Here is a 21,869-nt window from a genome sequence, read left to right on the forward strand (position 1 = left end):
TGTCCCCTGATCTGACAATGTGGACAGGAGGATGGATGGAAGCAATAAACATGAAAGGCACGTTCCCAGCTCAAACCACCAGCATAAATTTCATTCACTCGTTCAGAGCCGCTTAACTGCAGGTCTCCGCACTGCATATCAGCATCTCTAAAGGCAAACACTGTCCAAGTAAAGGGAGGGGGAGAGCCCTATGACCCTTTAGAGCAGAGGTCTTCAAACTTTTGTAGGTTGAACCCCCCCAGCTCACTTTTTTCAGCTGTTGGGCCCCCCAAAACTAGGCAATGAAACATGTTGGTCCAATTACAACATCGAATGGTATCAATCTAACCTTATTTTAAACAGTGCAGTTTGGCAGCACCAGAATAAAATTGATTCAGCTAGCCAAACCTCACTATTTTATATTTTATGTTTTGTTGGTGTTGGGTGTAGGTACTTGTGAAATCTTTTCTGAACACTTGTTTCTATCCTACTAGGTAGTGTATCTGTACACTCCCTTTCTGTTTCTGTTTCTCTTTTCTGTTTGGTGCGCATCTTCTTGCACTTTTTCACCCTCCTTGCAAGGAAAGTAACCGATGATGAGAAGTGGGTAGACCGGCCATTCATAGACCGGGAACCCCCTCGGGTGTCACGTCCGTGAGGTACTTTCCTTGCTCTCACACATATTTTCTCTATGTGTTGTACTCTGTGCACAGTGTTGTTTGTAGTTTTGAGGCATGTCCGGACCTGTAAACGCAGCATTGGCTTGACCTGGCCGTTTGGTGAGCAAATAGGAGGTTTGGCCCCTTAAGTTACAGAGTCTGAGATTCACAACATGCAGGCTAATTAGGGCTTCTTGTTTGAGATTCGTTGAGTGGGGGACTGCCCTTGAATAGCCTTTTTTTCCCTCGTATCCCTTTTTGATTGATTTCCCCCCCCAAAACTTGACAGAAATTTTTGGAATCTGGTACACTACATAATTTACCACCGCGCCAAATCCGGGGCCATATCCAGCATATAATGTCCAACGTAATAAGAGTGTTTAGTTAAGTGCAGGTTTGTGAGTGGGTGTGCTGAAATGACAGATTATTACATAGCTCAAACCACCATTTTCCTAGATAAAATGTGCGCAAATTGTTTTTACTATGATGCTTTGTTTTACACATGACATTGATTGATAACACCACCAACATAAATGTGACGGGTGTGCCGGTTTTTCGTCACAGACGCTCAATCTGTGGATGGATTTTTGAGAATGAGAAGCAAGTTGTCTGAATGCAAGGTGCATTCCAAGACACTTGAAGTAACTCAGAATGTTATTGAGGGCAGAGTAGGGTTTCAAATGTGTTAAACCATGGGTAGTCACAAACTTTCTCTCGGGGGCCAAATTTACAGTGTGGTTTGTGTCCGAGGGCCGCACCGGTGGGGGCAGGGTAAGTGGGGGAGGGGGCAGGGCTAGAGCAAACAAAAAAAAACTGAGGTTGAACAGAGGTCCCTGCAGCAGACGCCTTTGTCCACTGAGCCAACAGACCAGACATACCCACATCTCTCTCTCTCTCTCTCTCTCTCTCTCTCCATCTCTCCCTCCCTCTCTCCCTCTGTCTCTGCCTCTGTCTCACTCAGACTGTCTCACTCCCTCTCACTCCCTTTCTCTCCCTCCCTGTCTCACTCCCTCTCTCTCTCTCTGTGTCTCGCTCTCTCTGTGTCTCCCTCTCTCTCTGTCTCCCTCTCTCTCTGTCTCCCTCTCTCTCTGTCTCCCTCTCTCTCTGTCTCCCTCTCTCTCCGTCTCCCTCTCTCTCTGTCTCCCTCTCTGTCTCCCTCTCTCTCTGTCTCCCTCTCTCTCTGTCTCCTTCTCTCTCTGTCTCCCTCTCTCTCCGTCTCCCTCTCTCTCCGTCTCCCTCTCTCTCCGTCTCCCTCTCTCCTTCCCTATCCCTCTCTGTCTCCCTCTCTCTCCTACCAACCTCACTCTGTCGCCCTCCTCACTCTGTCGCCCTCCTCACTCTGCCGCCCTCCCCCCTCCCTCTGTCTGTCACCCTCAGTCTCCCTCTCTCTCCCTTTCTCTGTCTCCCTCTCCCTTTCTCTGTCTCCCTCCCTCTCCTTGTCTCCCTTTGTCTGTCTTCTTTCTCTGTATCCCTCCCTCTCCTTGTCTCCCTCTGTCTGTTTCCCTGTTTCCCTCCCTCTCCCTCTCTTTGTTTCCCTCTGTCTCCCTCCCTCTCCCTCTCTTCGTCTCCCTCTTTCTGTCTCACTTCCTGTCTCCCTTTCCCGCCCTCCCTCGCTCTCACTCTGTCTGCCTTCCATTCCCTCTCTCCTTTCCTTCCTTCCCTCCCTCGCACTCCCTCTGTCTGCCTTCCTTTCCCTCCTTCCTTTCCCTCCCTCCCTCCCTCTCCGTCCCTCGCTCTCCCTCTGTCTGCCTCCCTTTCTCTCCCTCCCTCTCCCTCCCTTTCCCTCCTTTTCCCTCCCTCCCTCGCTCTCCCTCTGTTGCCTCCATTTCCCTCCATCCCTCTCCCTCCCTCCCTGCCTCCCTTTCCCGCTCCTCTACTTAAGCACACACACGCAAGCATTTGCAAACATTTGTTCCAACGGAGACACTTCGGTGAATTGAAAAGCTGAAAGCCTTGCTATATTTAGTACGTAAATATACGGTAAGGTACTTTTAATATTATAATTTAAGAACGCATTCTTGTTAGCTTCCTTAACGTTTTTAAAAATATATTTGTATATTTATCAAAAGTACACTAAAAAGTACATCTATCATTGAGATGCAGGAATTGTTACAGTACTTAGCTGCAACCCTCCAAATAGAGGTGTCCTCAAGGCAGTTAAATACAGCTTTGTTATCGTGCCCATTCAAATGGTGGCCTCTCAGCTGATGCTCCTATTCTGCGGGAGTCAAGCAGCACGGAATGTGTAAATTCGCCCCTAATGCATCTGGACTAGCTTGCCTCAACAGTCAGATGTACACCTTGTAGCACTATCATGGACCCTTGACTTGCTTTAGCATTTCTCACTCTTTTAAGATGGGACTTTGCCTGAAAGCGCCTCAAGGTCATCGTGATTCGTGTGCGCTATAGCCCAGCTGACCCCTCGTAACTTCTGCCAGAGTGCATGATGGTGGTAGGAGGTAACTGAGCGGGTTCACACATCTGCTGGAGAAACGTCCTCGCAAGCTGCAGAGTGTGAGTTTGAACCCTAGCAGGGCCGGCTGCGCACCGCCCTCCCACTGTCAGGAAAATTACTATCATGGAGATGCGGGAATTGTTACAGTACTTAGCCGCAACCCTCCAAATAGAGGTGTCCTCATGGCAGTTAAATACAGCTTTTTTATTGTGCCCATTCAAATGGTGGCCACTCAGCTGATGCTCCTATTCTGCGGGAGTCAATCAGCACGGAATGTGTAAATTCGCCCCTAATGCATCTGGACTAGCTTGCCTCAACAATCAGATGTACACCTTGTAGCACTATCAAGGACCCTTGACTTGCTTTAGCATTTCTCACTCTTTTAAGATGGGACTTTGCCTGAAAGCGCCTCAAGGTCATTGTGATTCGTGTGCGCTATAGCCCAGCTGACCCCTCGTAACTTCTGCCAGAGTGCATGATGATGGTAGGAGGTAACTGAGCGGGTTCACACATCTGCTGGAGAAACGTCCTCGCAGGCTGCAGAGTGTTAGTTTGAACCCTAGCAGGGCCGGCTGCGCACCGTCCTCCCACTGTCAGGAAAATGACTATCATGGAGATGCGGGAATTGTTACAGTACTTAGCCGCAACCCTCCTTGCTGAAGCTGAATGAATTAACCCCCTCCTGGGAGGGTAAACAGAATAAAAGCATGGGCACTTCGTGCCTCGTCGATTTCCCCTCCCTCCTCCCTCGACTTGCAGGGAACAAAGGTGAAAATAGAGAGTAGGTGTGAAATTAGAGAGGAGAGCGTGCCCCCCCCCAAGGATGGTGTCGCGCCCCCCTAGGGGGGCCCGCCCCACAGTTTGACGAACTCTGCTTTAGAGCCTAGGCCGCTCACTAGAAAACGACGACGAAGGACAGGACTCTAACAGGATAAACCGATCCAACTCAAATATGAGGTCAATGTATTATTTATCGCCTTAATGGTGCAAAAGTCACTCTGGAATTAAATCAATACTATTCGAATAATCAATGTTCGATTTATAATAGAGGCATTGCTGTGCTGCAATAAAAGAAATCAGCGTCAACAATAGCTATTCTCACAACAAAGTGCATATTTTACAAGAAGGGGATAAAGCGACAACTGATAGACAACATTATAAAGCTTACCAACTTGCCTCATAAAGGTTACTGTTACTTTTAGAACAACACAAAGGTTAAGGAAAAGACGAAGTATCAAGGTAGACAGTGTATCCACAATGGCGGACAATAACCCCTTATTAATAGTGACCACATACCGACCGTCTCCAGTTAGGGGCGCTTAATTACAAAAGACCTGCTAATACAGTGAACGACTACAATGCATCAAACTGTGACTATGACATTGGTCTATTAAAACATTTGAATTCTGCGTTTGTTCTTCTCGTTAGGTCTTGATCCTGAAAGATATAGGCTGCTGAGATTCGGGCTTGTGCTTTATGCACGCTTCAGGACTTCGCGGAACGAATGTCATCCAAACATCACACCATTTGAGGAGGCCATTGGAGTGAGAGTTGGTCGCGTAAAATGGAGCGCCACAATGAAAGAACTGTTCGAAGAAGCACTGGGGTCACCAGCTTCTCAAAAGGGCATGGCCTCTGTTTAGATAGCTGTCCAGAGAGCCAGAGACCTGGATGGGGCCTTCAATGTAAGCAATGGCCTGTAGCCACCATGGCTAATTTGTAACTCCTGGGTCAGTTTGCCTGTGTGGTGGCAGCAAAGAATCGTAGCATGCTGATACGGCTGGTTGGGGTTGCGAACACAATCTAAAAACTGGCATGTGGACACTCACTACGGGATCCTTACTGCCCGGCAGCTCCTGCCACCCAGCACCAAACAAGCAGGACTTGCATAGCTGAGCTGTGTGCGCCCTCCAGGCTGTTCCAGTTGTGATGGCATCACCGAGCCGCACTAGATGAGTGCGGGCAATGGAGCAGACCACCCCAGGGCGCGACAAACCTGGAGGTTCCCGGTGACAAAGAGTAATTTTTTTAAAGATTACTGTGAGGGTGTTAGCAGTACTTCTGAAATGCAGTATTTTCATGGAAACCAAAAAAAAAGGTTAACACTAGCTACGGTATGATTGCGGTTACTAAAAATTTAACATCAGATAGCATGGTAAGCATCTACACGTTCTCTCTTTCTTCAAATTATGCTCGACTGATCTTACACTCTGTACCGCCCATCCTATAATTTGTGTAGCCTATTTTATATTTTGTTTAATTCTTTCTTTAAACTATTGGCTTTCCTGTTCAAGGTGCTGTCTCTCACAGGCAGGGTCGTCACAGCACTGTAAAAATATACCAGTCACTATTCCCAAGTACTCAAATTTGCGACCCTCCAGTTTGAGACAAAGACATCAGAAATGATAACACTAAGCCCAGTGCCCCAGGCGATCTGAATGGCATCGGAGTTGAGCCCATTTACATAATGCCGGCCACAGGCTGTGTGTCCAGCAGCTTCATTCGGATGTATGACATTACAACGCATGCTTTTACCACGCATGCCTTTACAACGCAGTTTTTACAATGCATGCTGTTACAATGCATAGCGCTTAGGCGTCCTGGATAGTGAATAGTTTAATTTACTATTCCAACTCCAATCCCCGTGGATAGTAGGGAAGGTGTTGGATAGTAAATTAAATCTATCCCCTATCCTAGAGCGCCCCCCAGCGCTATGCGTAGTAATGACATGCGTTGTAATAGTTGCGTCGTAAAGGCACTGCGTGGTAAAAGTTGCGTTGTAAAGGATGTCCCGCTTCATACGTGATCTCAAACTCCCTGACATACCAAGCCGCCTAAACGTTTCGATCATAAAAGGCTACTCCAGAGAGTCAAATACTTTATCGGCATCAGCAGACTTCATGTCTGAGTTTACCCGATGCAGCACTGCGAATACCGTCCGTGTGAGAAAGTGGCTCTATATATACTGGACCAAAGTAAGGTACAGGGTTTATAGAATCCACAATCCCCAGAGGTATAACAGAGGTTAAAGTCAGGGCTGACCTTACTCTCTAAAGTGCTAGCTTGGTCGAGCAGTAGGGCAGTACCAGAGGACAGTGTAAAGCATTTGTTGTACACACTCAGTCAGCAAAAGGTTTCACACACTCAAGGACTGAATTCCAGGCCAATTGTTTTGTATCAAAAGATATAGTTGTTTTATTTTTAGAACCAACAGGTGTCAAAATATACTTTTCTCAATATGAGTGATCTCAGGTAATTACTTTACAAAGAGGCAATAAACTTTGTAAACACAATAGGTACAGGGGTTGCAGTAGGCAACACAATTCTAAACACACTATAGCATTGAGCTCAATGTGTTCTTCTACATAAATGCAGCTGATTACTTTATTGATTACTTTTGTAACTCCAGGACTGGATCCTAGATTCAGTCCTGAGGTCTAAGCTGAAAACAGTTTAGTAAAAACGTTTTAGTTATTGCAATGATTTTTTAAAGAATATAACAGTATTTTAAAAGTTGACAGAAACTTTTCAGTGAAAAACTAGCAATGTTATCCAATGGAAGGAAATTCAAGTCACAGGTAAAGTAGGTTCTCGTTACTTTTGTAATCCAGGACTGGACTCCTAGGTTCAGTATTCGGGTCTCTACCTAAGACGGGTAAGTAATTACGCTTCAGTATTTGGTACGATTTTTAAGGAATATTTGTAATTTTCAAAAGTAGACAGAAGAAATGTCAGAGAAAAACAGTCAATGGTTTCCTATGGAAGAAAATTCAGGTTATTAGTAAACACGGTTAGGATTACTTTTGCGGTTCAGTACTGGGCTAAAATGTACAGTACTGGCTTCTCTCCTGATCACAGGTGAGTACTTTGGAATTCGTTATTCGGCTGATTTTAGATGAATATTTTAAAGTTTCAAAACTTCACACAGAAAATCTTTCGAGTCAAACCAGTCAATGTTATCCAAAGGAAGGAAAGTGAGTTATCGGTTTTCAGGTGAGTACTCGACTGGTGAAGTTAAGATTCTGGGCATAGACTCAGGGGTCCCCCAGGGTCAGGTAGGTACAGTTGGTACACCCTCAGCGGCACAGGGGCAGCCGGGTGCAGAGGTAGTTAGACTCAATCTTATCCCATGAGAGGCAGGGGGCCTTCGGTTGGTGGCTCCTGGCTAGCAGGCAACGCGGCTGAGGGAGCGGGGCTCTGGATTACTTGCTCAGGACAATTGGGGAAGTAGATAGGGACAAAGGTTGCACTGCCAGGGGCACTCGGGCAGCTGGGTGCAGGGTGCTTTTGGGCCGTCGGGCGCTCAATGTTATTTAATGGAGATCATGAAAAGGGAACAAAGGCTGCAGGCTCAGGGACGGAGGATCTTCTGGAGCGTCCAACACTTCGAGGGGTAAGTTGGGATCTTGGAGGATAGGTAGGCACCCAGAAATTGGGCACAGGGGGCCGTGGGGCGCCGGGGTGTCTTTTGAGGTCGGGGAATCTTACCACCTGCTGGTTTCGGTCAGAGGGGTTCTTTGTCCTGAGGCTGCAGGCGTCGTCTGGGTCGTCAAGGAGGGTCCTTGGGCACTGGATTCCAAGTCAGAATCGCCGGGGGGACATCCTCTGGGTCTTAGTTCACTCCAGCACAGGCAAGGCTTGGCGGGTGCAGAGTGTGCAGGGTTTGCGGTTCCGGGCTGATGCCAAGGCTTGTTACTTGCTTTGAGCAGTACCACGGCTCGTGGGAGACCCAGGTAGTCAGTGTCACAAGGCAGTCAGGTCCTCTGGGGTTTTTGAGGTGGCTGACCACTGGAGACGCCAGGGTTTAGCAGGAGCAAGTTCGAGGGTCGTCAGGCCAGTAAGGCTGGGGCCAAATCAGTTGGTGTCTTCCTCTTTTTAGCAGCTGCACGGCAGGTCTTCTTGTTTCTTGTTCTTCTTTCTTGTTTCATAATCTGGATCTGGGGAAGAAAGGTTCAGGGTGCCCCTAAATACTAAATTTAAGGGCATTACAAGTAGGGCAAGGGCAGGGACCAATGGGTCTCTGTCCTGGGGTGGATACACCCCCTAGCCTGCTCCTCTCCTCTGGGAGGGGGGCAGGAGCCTAGCTGTGATTGGGCAGGTCTCCCATCTTCAAGATGGCCGGAGCCCGGGGTCGTGCATCCTTGCCTCTCCCACCTGAGGGGTGGAGTTGGCACAGGCTGGCACCCCCCCCTTCCTGACGTAGGTTTTCCCACCAGTCTTCCCGCCAGAGTGTGGGTTAGAACTGGTGGGGGCCAGTTGCTCAGTACATCAAGTGGTCTGAAGAAGCACACAAAGGCGGAATGCCTTTGAAGCTTCCCCTGCCCATCCTGGGGGAGGAGGCTTGGTACCTCGTCCCAGGATGTGCATTGTTGCAGGCCCAGGAGAGCGGGGGCTCTCCTCCCAGGGGTCCAGCAACATGTCTGCTGTGTGGCAGCCTAGGCAGCCTGTCAGACAAGACGTGGATTGTAGGTTAGGTTTCAGGGGGCATCTCTAAGATGCCCTCTGTAGTGCATTTTAGGTATAAATTTGTTTTATTGGTTTCAGAGAAAAACAAATACAGTGCAATGCATTGTTGAGTCCATGAAAACATGCAAATGACAGACTGAAGTAACCACTGGGCATGAAGTTGCGCATACCCTGCAAGAGCTGTCAGGCCCCACGGATTTGACATTAAATCCCACACTGGCATCAGTTTTGGTTTAATGTGCTGAGAAGTTTGATATCAAACTTGTCAGTCTTCAGTGTAGCCATTATGGTGCTGTGGAGTTCGTAATGACAACCTCCCAGCACCATATACTCTTAATAGCATCACTACACTTACAGTGCCCAGGAATGGCTCTGGGTACTGTAGGGGCACAGGGCTCATGTACTTGTGCCCACACCATTGGCATAGGGCCCCTAGTAGAGGGGGGGCTGATGTATGCCAGGGCAGTGGGTGTGTGGGCATGGCACACAGGGATGTGTGCCATGTTGACTCTTTGTTTAGTTTTTCACCAGGACACTCAGCCTGCAAAGGCAGTGTGTGTGCGTGTGTGTCAGGGTACATGGCCCCTAAGGGTGGCACAATAAGTTCTGCAGCCCTTAGGGGTCTTCTCTGGTCACAATGCCCTGGGTACCTAGGGTACCATTTACTAGGGGCTGACATGTGGCCAGAGATGCCAATTGGGTTTAGGCTTTAGTACAGTTTTTAGGGAAGGAACACAGGCCCTGGGCACCTGATTGGCAGGGACCCAGAGCACACCAAGGAAAAGTGCATCAGGTATCAGGTAAAAAGTGTGTGTGTGTGGGGGGGGGGGGTACTGCAACAGAAACTCACTTTCTCACAGTCCGTAGATGAACCGCTGTGGATTTATGTGGGACAAATCCCGACTGTACAGTGGAGACTATTTTCTCTAGTGGGAGGGATAGCCGAGTCGCATCACCTCAGACAGGAATTTATTATCACTGTTACGCAGTGGCAGAGGGCGATAAGAGGTACACTTTCACAGTCTCTGCAGAGAGCTCTGTTGGAGCCCTGGATGGACTTTGTGCAGAGTGGGTGGGACTCAAGGTATTTGGTGAGCTGCTTGTTGACCCTGGCCTCAGTTACTTTGGTGAACATCAAGGAACAGAGAGACAGGCCAATCCTTAGAGTTAGAACTGCTGTGACTACTGAAGCAGACATCTGGAAGTAATGTTGGGTGAAACACTATGAATGGCTGCACGTTGAGGTGCGACGGACAGCAAGAACAAGAAGGTTGGGCAGGGATGTGTCCCAGCGTAATTACGAGAGCCTGTGATGAACTCAAACATTCCATCCATCATTTATCTTATTCCTAAATACGACAGGTGTGCATAGATGCGGGTCCCTTGCTCGCTGCACCGCTGGAATCAAGCCACACCCAACAGTCAGGGCTCAGACGTGGTACCGTGCTTGCTGCACCGCTGGAATCAAGCTGCAGCCTACAGACAGGGCCCAGATGTGGGTCCCGTGCTCGCTGCACCGCTGGAATCAACCTGCACCCTACAGTCAGGGCCCAGATGTGGGTCCCGTGCTTGCTGCACCGCTGGAATCAAGCTGCACCCCGCAGTCAGGGTCCAGATGTGGGTCCCGTGCTCGCTACACCTCTGGAATAAAGTCGCACCCTACAGTCGAGGCCCAGAGAGGCTGAAACCAGTCTTGGGTTGCTTCTGTTCCGGTTCAGAAAGGATCTGGATTGGCTCTTCAGCTGGAATGCTCCTATTGGAAGTAGTCTAAAGGTGGCATTGTGGCCAAAAAACAGTTGATCTCCCACTCTGACTTGGCCTGGTTGGGACCAGGAGGTGAGCCGGAGTCTAGTGAGCACTAGCATGTGGGCAGGGCTTGTTATAGACCAGGATGTGAGCCTGAGTCTAGTGAGGACCAGGACGTGAGCTGGGGCCTGGTGGGGACCAGGATGTGAGTCAGGGCCTGGTGGACCAGGACGTGAGCCAGCGCCTTGTGAGGACCAGGCCATGAGCCAGGGCCTTGTGAGGACCAGGACGTGAGCCGGCGCCTGGTGGACCAGGATGTGACCCGGAGACTGGTGAGGACCAGGACATTAGCCTATCACATTAGTGTGGAAGCGGGCATCCATCCGCCCACTACTTAAGAAACCATCGCTGGATGTCACCGACCCTAATAGTTATAGGCCAATTGCTAGATTGCCTCTGCAAAATTATGAACTCCCAACTCTGTTCCTTTCTGCGTAACTCAAAGGGTCTAGATCCGGCCCAACATGGGTTTAGGGAAGGTCACAGCACCGAGACCGCCCTGATTAAGTCCACAGAGGAGGTCCGGAAGGTGCTTGACGATGGGGGCGAAGCAGTGCTGATCCTACTGGATCTGTCAGCGGCCTTCGATACGGTTCACCATGCTATCCTCCCTTAGCCCCACTTTATTTAATATTTATGTATCCTCCCTTGCCCCGGTGATTCGTTCCTTCGGGTTCAAGTTAACATCCTACGCAGATGATACCCAGATTGTGGTCTCGGTGCTTCCAGGGAAAGAATTGGGGGTGGCAGCTAGGTTTCAGGACTGCATGTCTGCAGTCAGTTCCTGGATGGCAAAAAGCTGCTTAAAATTAAATTCCTCCAAGACCGAGGTGCTCATTTTCGGGTCGAACACAAATCTTTGGAGCTCCAAATGGTGGCCTACAGATATGGGCCCTCCGCCACCTCCAGCTCAAAAGGTGAAGAATCTTGGAGTCATTATAGACAACCAACTGACCTTCAAACCCCATGTCAAGGCGCTGACCACTTCCATACATTGGATTCTGAAAACCATCAGGAAGGTTCTTCCATTTCACAAACTTCAGGTCCTACAAAATGCAGCTGCCCGCCTGATCGGGGGCCTGTCCAAGTTTTCATCAGTCACTAAGGAATTGGAGAGGTTGCATTGGCTCCCGATGCGGAAGAGGACTTTATTCAAAACCCTCTGCATTGCCTTCAAGGCACTGCATGGCTTGGGCCCGGTGTTTCTTCAGGATCATTTCCAGTGGTACAGACCTGGGAGACAACTGAAGTCTGCCACTCTGGGACTGATTAAAACAACTCGGATCAAGAAGGCACGCTGGGGGGGGGGCAGGAGCTTTGTGGGGGGAGCAGCAAAGGCATGGAACTCCCTCCCCTTGACCCTCAAACTAAATACAAACTTGTTAGCCTTCAGGAAAAACCTTAAAACATGGCTCTTTACCCTCTAGCCCGGGAGTCTGAGCCTCAGGGAGTTACCACTTTCAGCGCCAGGACACCGATCGGTGTTTGTGCGCTCTATAAGTGTTATAAATAAATAAATAAATAAATAAATAAATTAGCCGAAGTATGTTGAGGACCAGGATGCTGAGCTGGGGGTCTGGTGGACCAGGATACTGAGCCAGCTTTCGCTCCCTTTGTGAGGCCAGACTAAACACCCGGTTCGTCCTCTCTTGCAGGACCAGGCACGGGCCAGCACAGTGATCCAAGGACACCAGAGCCTGGGGCGCTGGACTTGCACCTCCAGTTTTTCATTGTATTTCTCCCTGAAACAGATAAAACTTTGTGTAATCTCCTCGAGAGAGATCCACGTTATCTCTGATCTCACTGGACTCACAATCTGCAGAAAGAGGTTGAGAATGAGTCCTTGCACATTAACTGTTCTACTCTTCTCTGCCACGATGCCCAGAGAGGTACCAAATATTTCTGTAGAGTGATGCCCCAAATATTCATGCCTGTACTTTCATATAATTTTTTTTTCTAATTTTTTTTAACACAAGGGGGACCCAATTGGTAGCTGTGGACCATGGGTATTAGTTCTTACAAAGAACAAAAGGTCCAAAGCTTAAAAAGATAGCATAATTCTATGGTATAGACCACAATAGGCTACTATACGTTTTCCTTGCCCTGCCGGGCAGGGAGTTTTATTATAGGTTAATTCAAATCTTTTTGGTTTTTAAATACATTTTTACAACAAACAATTTTCGCTGTGAGGCACAGTCCTGCGCCATTCATAAAAGGTTGAAAATAGAAGGAAAGAAATAAAGGAATTAAGGGAGAAATACTTCAGGCAACAGAGAAGTGAGCGGTCTGGGCACTGTAAGGATCAAAAGATATAACAATGTTTCCCAGTGCAGAACATACATACAATAATACCAATGGTCAACAGTACGTCTGCTAAGAAAGGTCGACGTTTCGATCCCGCGCTCTAATTAAATGGGATCATCATCAGGACTTTAACAAAATAATTGCCTGGATAGAACACTAAATGCGCCTTGGTGAGGGCTGTGTAAGAACAACAGGAGTAAACCCATAGACCACGTCGGGATGGGTGTGAAGTATGAACAATAACAATTCCCAACAGGTTTCAATTTGAGACAGTTAAGTAATGTATGCAGTCTGCATTACATAAGCAAGAAACAAAACAAGGAGGCTCATATGGTTTCAAAGCTTGTTATTCACCATATTAAAGGAGGGTGTTACACATGGAAATACAGTTAAGCAGCACTGTACAGAGAGAATCATGTGACAACCCGAGGGCACTTGGTGAGTGAAGAATATATAATTAGTGAAAAGTGAAGACGCAAGTGCTAAAGGTGAACAGCGTGAACGGCGCAATGTGACAAGAAAGTAATACAATGATGGCTCCGCAGGGTTAAGTTAAATTCACTTAAATCGTTGAACAAACAGTTTTACAGGAGCACAAAACGTAAAGATGCGCTCTAAAATTGCGCTGTGATGTCGACGGCGTTTCGATCCCTGTGAGTCGGGATTATCATCAGGACAGGGTTGTCGATGTGAGGCAGTGTAGATCACGTCGTGTAGATCCCGTGAGTCACTGGACGCCCAGGCAGGGTCCGAAATTGCGGCGTCTGGATGCGAAGTGTGCAGTCGAGAGCTGGTCCGGTTGGGCAGCACCTGAATCAAGCAAGGCGGCCAAGGGCGTAGAGGGCTCTCGATATCTGGGCGGCTCGCGATTAGTGCTGTTGGTTCCTCGCCGATTAGGTCTCAGGCGCCCTAATCGGCGAGGAACCAACAGCCAGATCAGCTTGCATCGGGACACTGTTCCCAAATTCGCGGAACGATTAATTGGTATCAACTGTCAACCCCTGACCCCTAACTCCTGAGGGACCACGAGCACGACCATTGAGCAATCTGCAATTTGCGGATCGACTTCACCATATTGACCGCAATTTGATTGAAACCCCTTTTCCCGCTCACCAGAGGAACAGGAGATACGAGTGCCAGAACTACACGTACCGCACTCCGGTGCCCGTGGCAGCCCCCTATGCCCCAGTCGGGAGCCACACATATCGCTCGCAGAACACAACGTGTTCTTGACGACCAGCCCTCACCAAGGCGCATTTAGTGTTCTATCCAGGCAATTATTTTGTTAAAGTCCTGATGATGATCCCATTTAATTAGAGCGCCGTATCGAAACGTCGACCTTTCTTAGCAGACGTACTGTTGACCATTGGTATTATTGTATGTATTTTCTGCTCTGGGAAACATTGTTATATCTTTTGATCCTTACAGTGCCCAGACCGCTCACTTCTCTGTTGCCTGAAGTATTTCTCTCTTATTTCCTTTATTTCTTTCCTTCTATTTTCAACCTTTTATGAATGGCGCAGGACTGTGCTTCACAGCGAAAATTGTTTGTTGTAAAAATGTATTTAAAAAGCAAAAAGATTTGAATTAACCTATAATAAAACTCCCTGCCTGGCTGGGCAAGGAAAACGTATAGTAGCCTATTGTGGTCTATACAATAGAATTACGCTATCTTTTTAAGCAACGTACTTTCATATAATACATAAGTGCATTCTGGGGGTTGTAGTATCCATTACTTCACTAAAGACAGTGGTTTAAAAAAGAAACTCCATGCTTGGAGGAGATGTGTGCCTTTGTCATGAGCCATCTGGGGCTCAATAATAACTCTGGATACTTTTCAAAAACTCGGATTATGAGCGCTTAAAATAAAATTATATGTCTGAAAAGGAGTATCTCTGGGCGGTGAGAGCAGCGGCTGAGGCATTCCACATTCCTCCTACCCAGAGGACAAGTCTCTCCTCCTACCCCAACATAGCAGGTTTCATAACAACACAGGACAGAGCTCACCTCCTTTGCATCACCCCACTAGGACAAGACAGGCCTCTCCTCCTAGCCGCGCAGGACAGGCTTCACCTCCTCTGCATTCCCCTGGACAGGCCTCAGCTCCTCTGCACCCCTGGACAGGATTCGTCTCCTCTGCATCCCCTGGACAGGCCTCACCTCCTCTGCACCCCCTTGGACAGGCCTCACCTCCACTGTAACCCCTGGACAGGCCTCGCCTCATTTGCACCCCTGGACAGGCTTCATCTCCTCTGCACCCCCTTGACAGGCATCACTTTCCCTGCACCCCCTGGACAGGCATCACCTCCTCTGAACTCCCCTGGACAGGCCTCACCTGCTCTGCATCCCTTTGACAGGCCTCATCTCAACTGCGCCCCCTGTACACACCTCACCTCCTCTGCACCCCCCTGGACAGGCCTCAACTCCTCTGCACACCCTGGACAGACATCGCCTCCTCTGCACCCCTGGGACAGGCCTCACCTCCTCTGCACCCCCTGCACACACCTCACCTCCTCTGCACCCCCATGGACAGGCCTCACTTCCTCTGCACACCCTGGACAGGCCTCAACTACTCTGCACACCCTGGACAGGCCTCACCTCCTCTGCACCCGCTTGGACAGGCCTCACCTCCACTGCACCCCAAGCCCAGGACAGGCCTCAACTCCTTTGTCCCCCCCCGGACAGGCCTCACCTCCTCTGCACCCCTTTGGACAGGATTCACCTCCTCTGCACCCCTTTGGGCAGGCCTCACCTCCTCTGCACCCCATTGACAGGCCTCACCTCGTCTGCACCCCTCCTGGATAGGCTGCACCCCCAGGACAGGCCTCAACTCCTCTGCACCCCCTGAACAGGTCTCACCCCTCTCAGCACAGTACAGGTCTCACCTCTTCTGTACCCCCTGGACAGGTGTCAGAGTGCAGGAAAAAGGAATCAAAGCTCTTCTTTGTTCCGCAGTATCTGCCATTGAACCGGCATTGCAAAGATTACCCGCTCGCAAAAGGTCGCGGGTGATTATAGCGTGGAAACGGGCATTCTCCCCTGTACTACCAACAGGGAGGACCGTGGTGCAAGTTGCTGGTCTAGTCCTGAGCTCGTGTACACAGGCGCGAGGTCTAGACTAGCTGGGAAGTGCGCCGGTTGATTTTCGAACCGAGGCACTTCACCAACTGATTTTCAGAGATTAGTCATGTTCTTTCTGTAGTCTAGTTAGATAGAAATAGTGCAGTTTTGTGCCAGGCTTAGGCGCAGGTTAGAGTGCTTCAGTGCATCGGTTAGTTAGTTAGGTAATTTAGAACTAGAGAGAAATGCAAATTTAAAGTAAATAAGAAAAAAGAAATATAAAGAGAAGAATTAATACTTACCCATTGAATACTTCAGTTCCTGATTTCTTCGTTGCTTGATTGACGGCGGAGGCTCCAGAAGGTTCCTAAGTGAGAAGTAAGAAAAATTCAGAAGATAAGAAAGTAAGGCAGAGAGTGAATGAACGAATGAGTGAAAAAGAATAAATTAACTCACAGAGTTAAAGAGTGCTAAAATGTTGTTTATAATGCAGGTTACGAAAGAATAAAATACTTATATTAAAGAATAGAAGAGGAGCAAATGCCATAGGCACTCTGGGTAAGGAAATATATATATATATATTATAGAGAGACAGAGAGCAAGAAAGTGGAGAAGGAACTGAAGGAAATTAGCAATGGTGTGCTTTTCTGTTACAGCGATTTCCACTCATGCTTGAAGATAGATAGGGAGTAAGAAAGGCATAAAATGGAGTACGGCAGAAAGGAAGAAGAAGAGTGGAAGAGCCAGAAGGTCAGGCAGTGTCTTCTCTGTCCCATTCCCCTTTCCCCCGGCTGGGTTCACACAGAAACTAGTTAACTCTTCAGTTGGTGGCTGTGGGAAAACTAGGGGTGGAATTTGGAAAATCTCATCGTTCTGCTCCTGGGAGTGTCGGCACTGTGAGTAACCACGACCCTTGACAGAGCGAAGTGCCCACGTCAATACTCGCCCGAGCAGAATGGCTGAAGAGTTTGATTTAAAACATTTAGGAAATATTCTTAAGGAGATTCAAGAAGAGTTAATAGCAGTCAGAGAGGAAAATAAGGTAATCAAATTTGAAATGAAGGCCCACATTTTCTTAACTCAGTGCTCGTTGTACTTCATGTGTCGGCCCACTGTCTTCCCAGTACACAATCTCGTATAACATTCATCTTGTCGTATCTCAATGGGGACGCAGCCTGTGGTCAATGCCCCTGGTCACCCAAGACTCACCAATTTTATATTACTTTGAGGAGTTCAAGAAAGAGTTTTTGCGACTTTTTGATCGTCCGAAGGTGGCACAGGCTACGGATACTGAATTACTGGAGTTGAGGCAAGGGAATCGAGAGCTTGTCTTCACCTGGCCCAATTTAACAAACTTGTTGTAGAAACTGAATGGCCGGAGGCCAAAAAGGCAGCCTTGTTCTATCGGGGTTTGAAAGATGACTTAAAGGATGCTTTGCCACTGATCCCAAATCGCCCTACAGAAGTTTCAGCTTTGATTGATCTCGTTTTAGAGATAGACTATCGACTAATGGAAAGAAGGGGTGAAAGATGACGTGAATTTCGGCCCAGTGTACCACGATTTGACCGGGTCAGAGCAGAGGTTGTTAAATCTTCTGATAGAGAACATGGAGTCGAACCTATGCAAATTGGAACTATTAGAGGCCCCCTTTCCAAAGAAGAGAAAGAAAAGCGTCGACAGAATAATCTATGGCTTTATTGTGGTATTAGTGGACATTTTGTAAAGGAATGTCCCAAGAAGCCAAAAACCTTCAAGAAGGAAAACTCTCTGCACCACCAGTAGAAGGAGTTGGGCTGGTGGTTGCTAACAAGGATATAATTCGAATTTCTTATCAAGTGGTCAATACTCTACAATCTTCCACTCCACACCTCATTCTGACGATGACCCTAAGATTTCGAGACAGAGTTCTTTCAGGAGTGGCCATGATGCTGGACTCCGGTGCTACGGGGAACTTTTGTGACCTCAATATGCCTTGAAAATTGGTCTGACGGCATTACCTAAAAAGAGAAGTGAGGCAGTTAGGGCTGTTGGCGGTAAAAATTCATCTTCCAGCCCAATAACCAGTCACACGGAAGTTGTGGAACTTGTTTCTGTCGAAGTTCAAAAGGAGGAGATTCAATTTAACTTGATTGATGCTCCTCAGTTTGGAATCATCCTGGGTTTGCCTTGGTTAACTGAACACAACCCAACAATTAACTGGAGTGATCGAACCGTGAAGTTTAACTCAAGTTATTGTTTGGAAAAATGCTTAGGAGAAAAGCGGAAAGAGCAAGATGGAAATCCAGCAGCTTTAATAAGCAAGCAAAAGATGATGGTGTGTGCGGTTCAAACTGTGAGTCTTATGGTAGAACATCAAGAGTTTGCTGAAGTTTTCAGTGAATCGGAATCAAAGAAGTTGCCCCCACATCGGTCGTATGACTGCAAAATCGATTTGGATCCTGGATCTAATCTTCCTTGTAGCCGAATGTATGCGCTTACTGAAGCTGAAAACCGTCATCTTAAAGATTACATTTAGAAATACAGAGAAAACAGGTTCATACGACCATCATAGTCCCCCGTTTCTTCACCATTATTTTTCGTTCCGAAACGTGACAGAGATCTGAGAATGTGTATAGATTATCGTACCTTGAACAAGATTACAATAAAGAATCGTTATCCTATTCCCTTGATTTCAGTTCTTCTAGATCATGGGTACTCACAAACTTTCTCTCGGGGGGCAAATTTATAGTGTGGTTTGTGGCCAAGGGCCGCTCCTGTGGGGGCGGGGGCAGTGGGGGAGGGGGACGTGTCTAAAGAAAAAAAAACTGAGACCATGAGGTTGAACACAGGTCCCGGCAGCGGACGCTTTCATCCACTGAGTCACCAGACCCAGCACACACACACACGCACACCTCTCTCTCGCTCTCTCCCCCTTACTCTGACTGTCTATCTCCCTCTCTCTCTCCCTCCCTTTGTCTCCCTCTGTCTCCCTCCCTCTGTCTCCCTCTCTCTCTCTCCCTCTCTCTGCCTCCCTCCCTCCCTCTGTCTCCCTCCCTCTGTCTCTGTCTGTCTCCCTCCCTCCGTCTAACTCCCTCTCTTCTCTCTGTCTCCCTCTGCCTGTCACCCTCTTTCAACCTCACTCTGTCTATCATCCTCTGTCTCCCTCCCTGTCCCCTTCCCTCAGTTTCCTTCCCTCAGTTTCCTTCCCTCTGTCTCCTTCCCTCTGTCTCACTCCCTCTGTCTCCCTCTCCCTGTCTCCCTCTCCCTGTCTCCCTACTTCCTCTGTCTCCCTCCCTCTGTCTCCCTTCTCCCTCTGTCTTAAAGTCCTTGCACATTACCTGTTCTACTCTTCTCTGCCATGATGCCCCAGGAGGTACCAAATATTTCCGTAGAGTGATTCCCCGAATATTCATGCCTGTCCTTTCATATAATACATAAGTGCATTCTTGGGGTTGTAGTATCCGTTACATTACTAAAGACAGTGGTTTAAAAAATAAACTCCATACTTGATGGAGATGTGTGCCTTTGTCATGAGCCATCTGGGGCTCAATAATAACTCGGGGTACTTTTCAAAAACTCGGATTATGAGCTCTTAAAATCAAATTATACGTCTGGAAAGGAGTATCTCTGGGCGGTGAGAGCAGCGGCTGAGGCATTCCACACTCCTCCTACCCAGAGGACAAGCCAGGGCAGGCTTCTCCTCCTACCCTAACATGGCAGGTTTCATAACAGCACAGGACAGGCCTCACCTCCTTTGAATCACCCCACTAGGACAAGACAGGCCTCTCCTCCTACCCGCGCAGGACAGGCTTCATCTCTTCTGCATTCCCCTGGACAGACCTCAGCTCCTCTGCACCCCTGGACAGGATTCGCCTCCGCTGCCCCCCCTGGACAGGCCTCTTCTCCTCTTCATCCCCTTGGACAGGCCTCACCTCCACTGTAACCCCAGGACAGGCCTCACCTCATTTGCACCCCTGGACAGGCCTCACCTCCTCTGCACCCCTGGACAGGCCTTACCTCCTCTACACCCCCTGGACAGGACTCGCCTCCTCTGTACCCCCTCGACAGGCCTCACCTCCTCTACACCCCTGGATAGGCCACACCTCCTCTGAATCCCTTGGACAGGACTCACCTCCACTGTATCCCCTGGACAGGCCTCAGCTCCAATGTAACCCCTGGATAGGCCTCACCTCCTTTTCATCGCCCTCACCAGGACAAGACGGGCCTCGCCTCTTCTGCACCCCCCTGGACAGGCTTTACCTACTCTGTACCCCCTGGACATGCCTCACCTCCTCTGCACCCACTGGAAGGCCCCACTTCCACTGCACCTCTCAGGACAGGCATCACTTCCTCTGCACACCCTCTGGACAGGCTTCACCTCCTCTGCACCCCCTGGACAGGCATCGCTTCCTCTGCACCCCCTGGACAGGCATCACTTCATCTTCACCCCTGGACAGGCCTCACCTGCTCTGCACTCCCCTGGACAGGCCTCACCTGCTCTGCATCCCTTGGACAGGCCTCATCTCAACTGCGCCGCCTGTACACACCTCACCTCCTCTGCACCCCCCTGGACAGGCCTCAACTCCTCTGCACACCCTGGACAGGCCTTACCTCCTCTGCACCCCTTGGACAGGCCTCCCCTCCTCTGCGCCCCCTTCACACACCTCATCTCCTCTGCACCCCCATGGACAGGCCTCACTTCCTCTGCACCCCTTGGACAGGCCTCAACTCCTCTGCACACCCTGGACACGCCTCTCCTTCTCTGCACCGCTTGGGCAGACCTCACGCCTCCGCACCCCTGGAGAGGCCTCACCTACACTGCACCCCCAGCCCAGGACAGGCCTCAACTCCTTTGTACTCGCCTGGACAGGCCTCACCTCCTCTGTACCAGATTGGACAGGACTCACCTCCTCTGCACCCCCTTGGGCAGGCCTCACCTCCTCTGCACCCCCTTGACAGGCCTCACCTCGTCTGCACCCCTCCTGGATAGGCTGCACCGCCACTGCACCCCCAGCCCAGGACAGGCCTCAACTCCTCTGCACCCCCTCAACAGGTCTCACCTCCTCAGCACAGTACAGGCCTCACCTCTTCTGCACCCCCTGGACAGGTGTCAGGGTGCAGGAAAAGGAATCAAAGCTCTTCTTTGTCTCGCGGTATCTGTCTTTGAACCGGCATTGCAAAAATCACCCGCTCGCAAAAGGTCGCGGTGATTCTAGCACGGACCCGGGCATTCTCCCCTGTACTACCAACAGGGAAGACAGCGGTGCAAGTTGCCGGCCTAGTCCTGCGCTCCTGGACACAGGTGCGAGGTCTAGACAAGCTGTGAAGTGCGCCGGTTGATTTTAGAACCAAGGCACTTCACCAACTGATTTTCAGAGATTAGTCACGTTCTTTCTGTAGTCTAGTTTGATAGAAATAGTGCCGTTTTGTGCCAGGCTTAGGCGCAGGTTAGAGTGCTTCGGTGCGTCGGTTAGTTAGTTTGGTAATTTAGAAGTAGAGAGAAGTACCAATTTAAAGTAAATAGGGAAAAAGAAATATAAAGAGAAGAATTAATACTTACCCATTGAATACTTCAGTTCCTGATTTCTTCGTTGCTTGGTTGACAGCGGAGGCTCCAGAAGGTTCCTAAGGTTCCTTGACTCTTGTTGCACCAGTGCTGCTTCGGCTGCACCAGTGCTGCTTCGGCTGCACTGGTGCAGCTTCTCAGACTTGAGGCGTTGCACCAGTGCAGCATAGAAAAGAAACTTTTTAATAAAAGGATTTAAAACTAATTCAAGATATACATTATCTAAGGAATGTTATAAAAACTCAGATATGGAGAATATTTTTCATTTTCGTCCATTTTTGACCGTTTTGGAGCACTTTGAAGCACTGATGCAGCTTTGGGATTTTTATGGTTATTTTTATCAGAGTTGCTCCTAATGTGTTTAAAATTCATGTGGGATGTATCCAAGACACTGCCATCACACCTATATAGTTTTTAAATGATTTTGATGTATTAACATTTTGACCTCCATAAGGGTGGAAAGGTTGAACTTTTACCCCGCTCGGAGTTCCATGACTTTCGTGACCTTGTCCCCCTGAAATTTAAAATTGCATTTTCAAAGTAATGTGTACAACTATTCATTCTGTGTCATTCATTGTGTGTTTAGCATGCTAT

General features: G+C 48.8%; 1 protein-coding gene across 1 annotated transcript in view; it reads right to left on the bottom strand.

Annotated features, from left to right (window-relative positions):
- The window catches only part of LOC144805578 (uncharacterized), a 33,584-nt gene extending 12,249 nt beyond the window's left edge, over window positions 1-21,335 (bottom strand). The window contains exons 1-2 of the mRNA XM_078672101.1: window positions 21,270-21,335; window positions 16,032-16,096 (exon numbers count right to left, since the gene is read on the bottom strand). The gene's annotated coding sequence lies outside the window, so the exon portion shown is untranslated. The remainder of the gene's footprint in view (window positions 1-16,031; window positions 16,097-21,269) is intronic.
- Window positions 21,336-21,869: the final 534 nt, after the last annotated feature.

The sequence above is a fragment of the Lissotriton helveticus genome, assembly GCF_964261635.1.
Source record: "Lissotriton helveticus chromosome 1_1 unlocalized genomic scaffold, aLisHel1.1 SUPER_1_unloc_15, whole genome shotgun sequence".
Taxonomy (NCBI): Eukaryota; Metazoa; Chordata; class Amphibia; order Caudata; family Salamandridae; genus Lissotriton; species Lissotriton helveticus.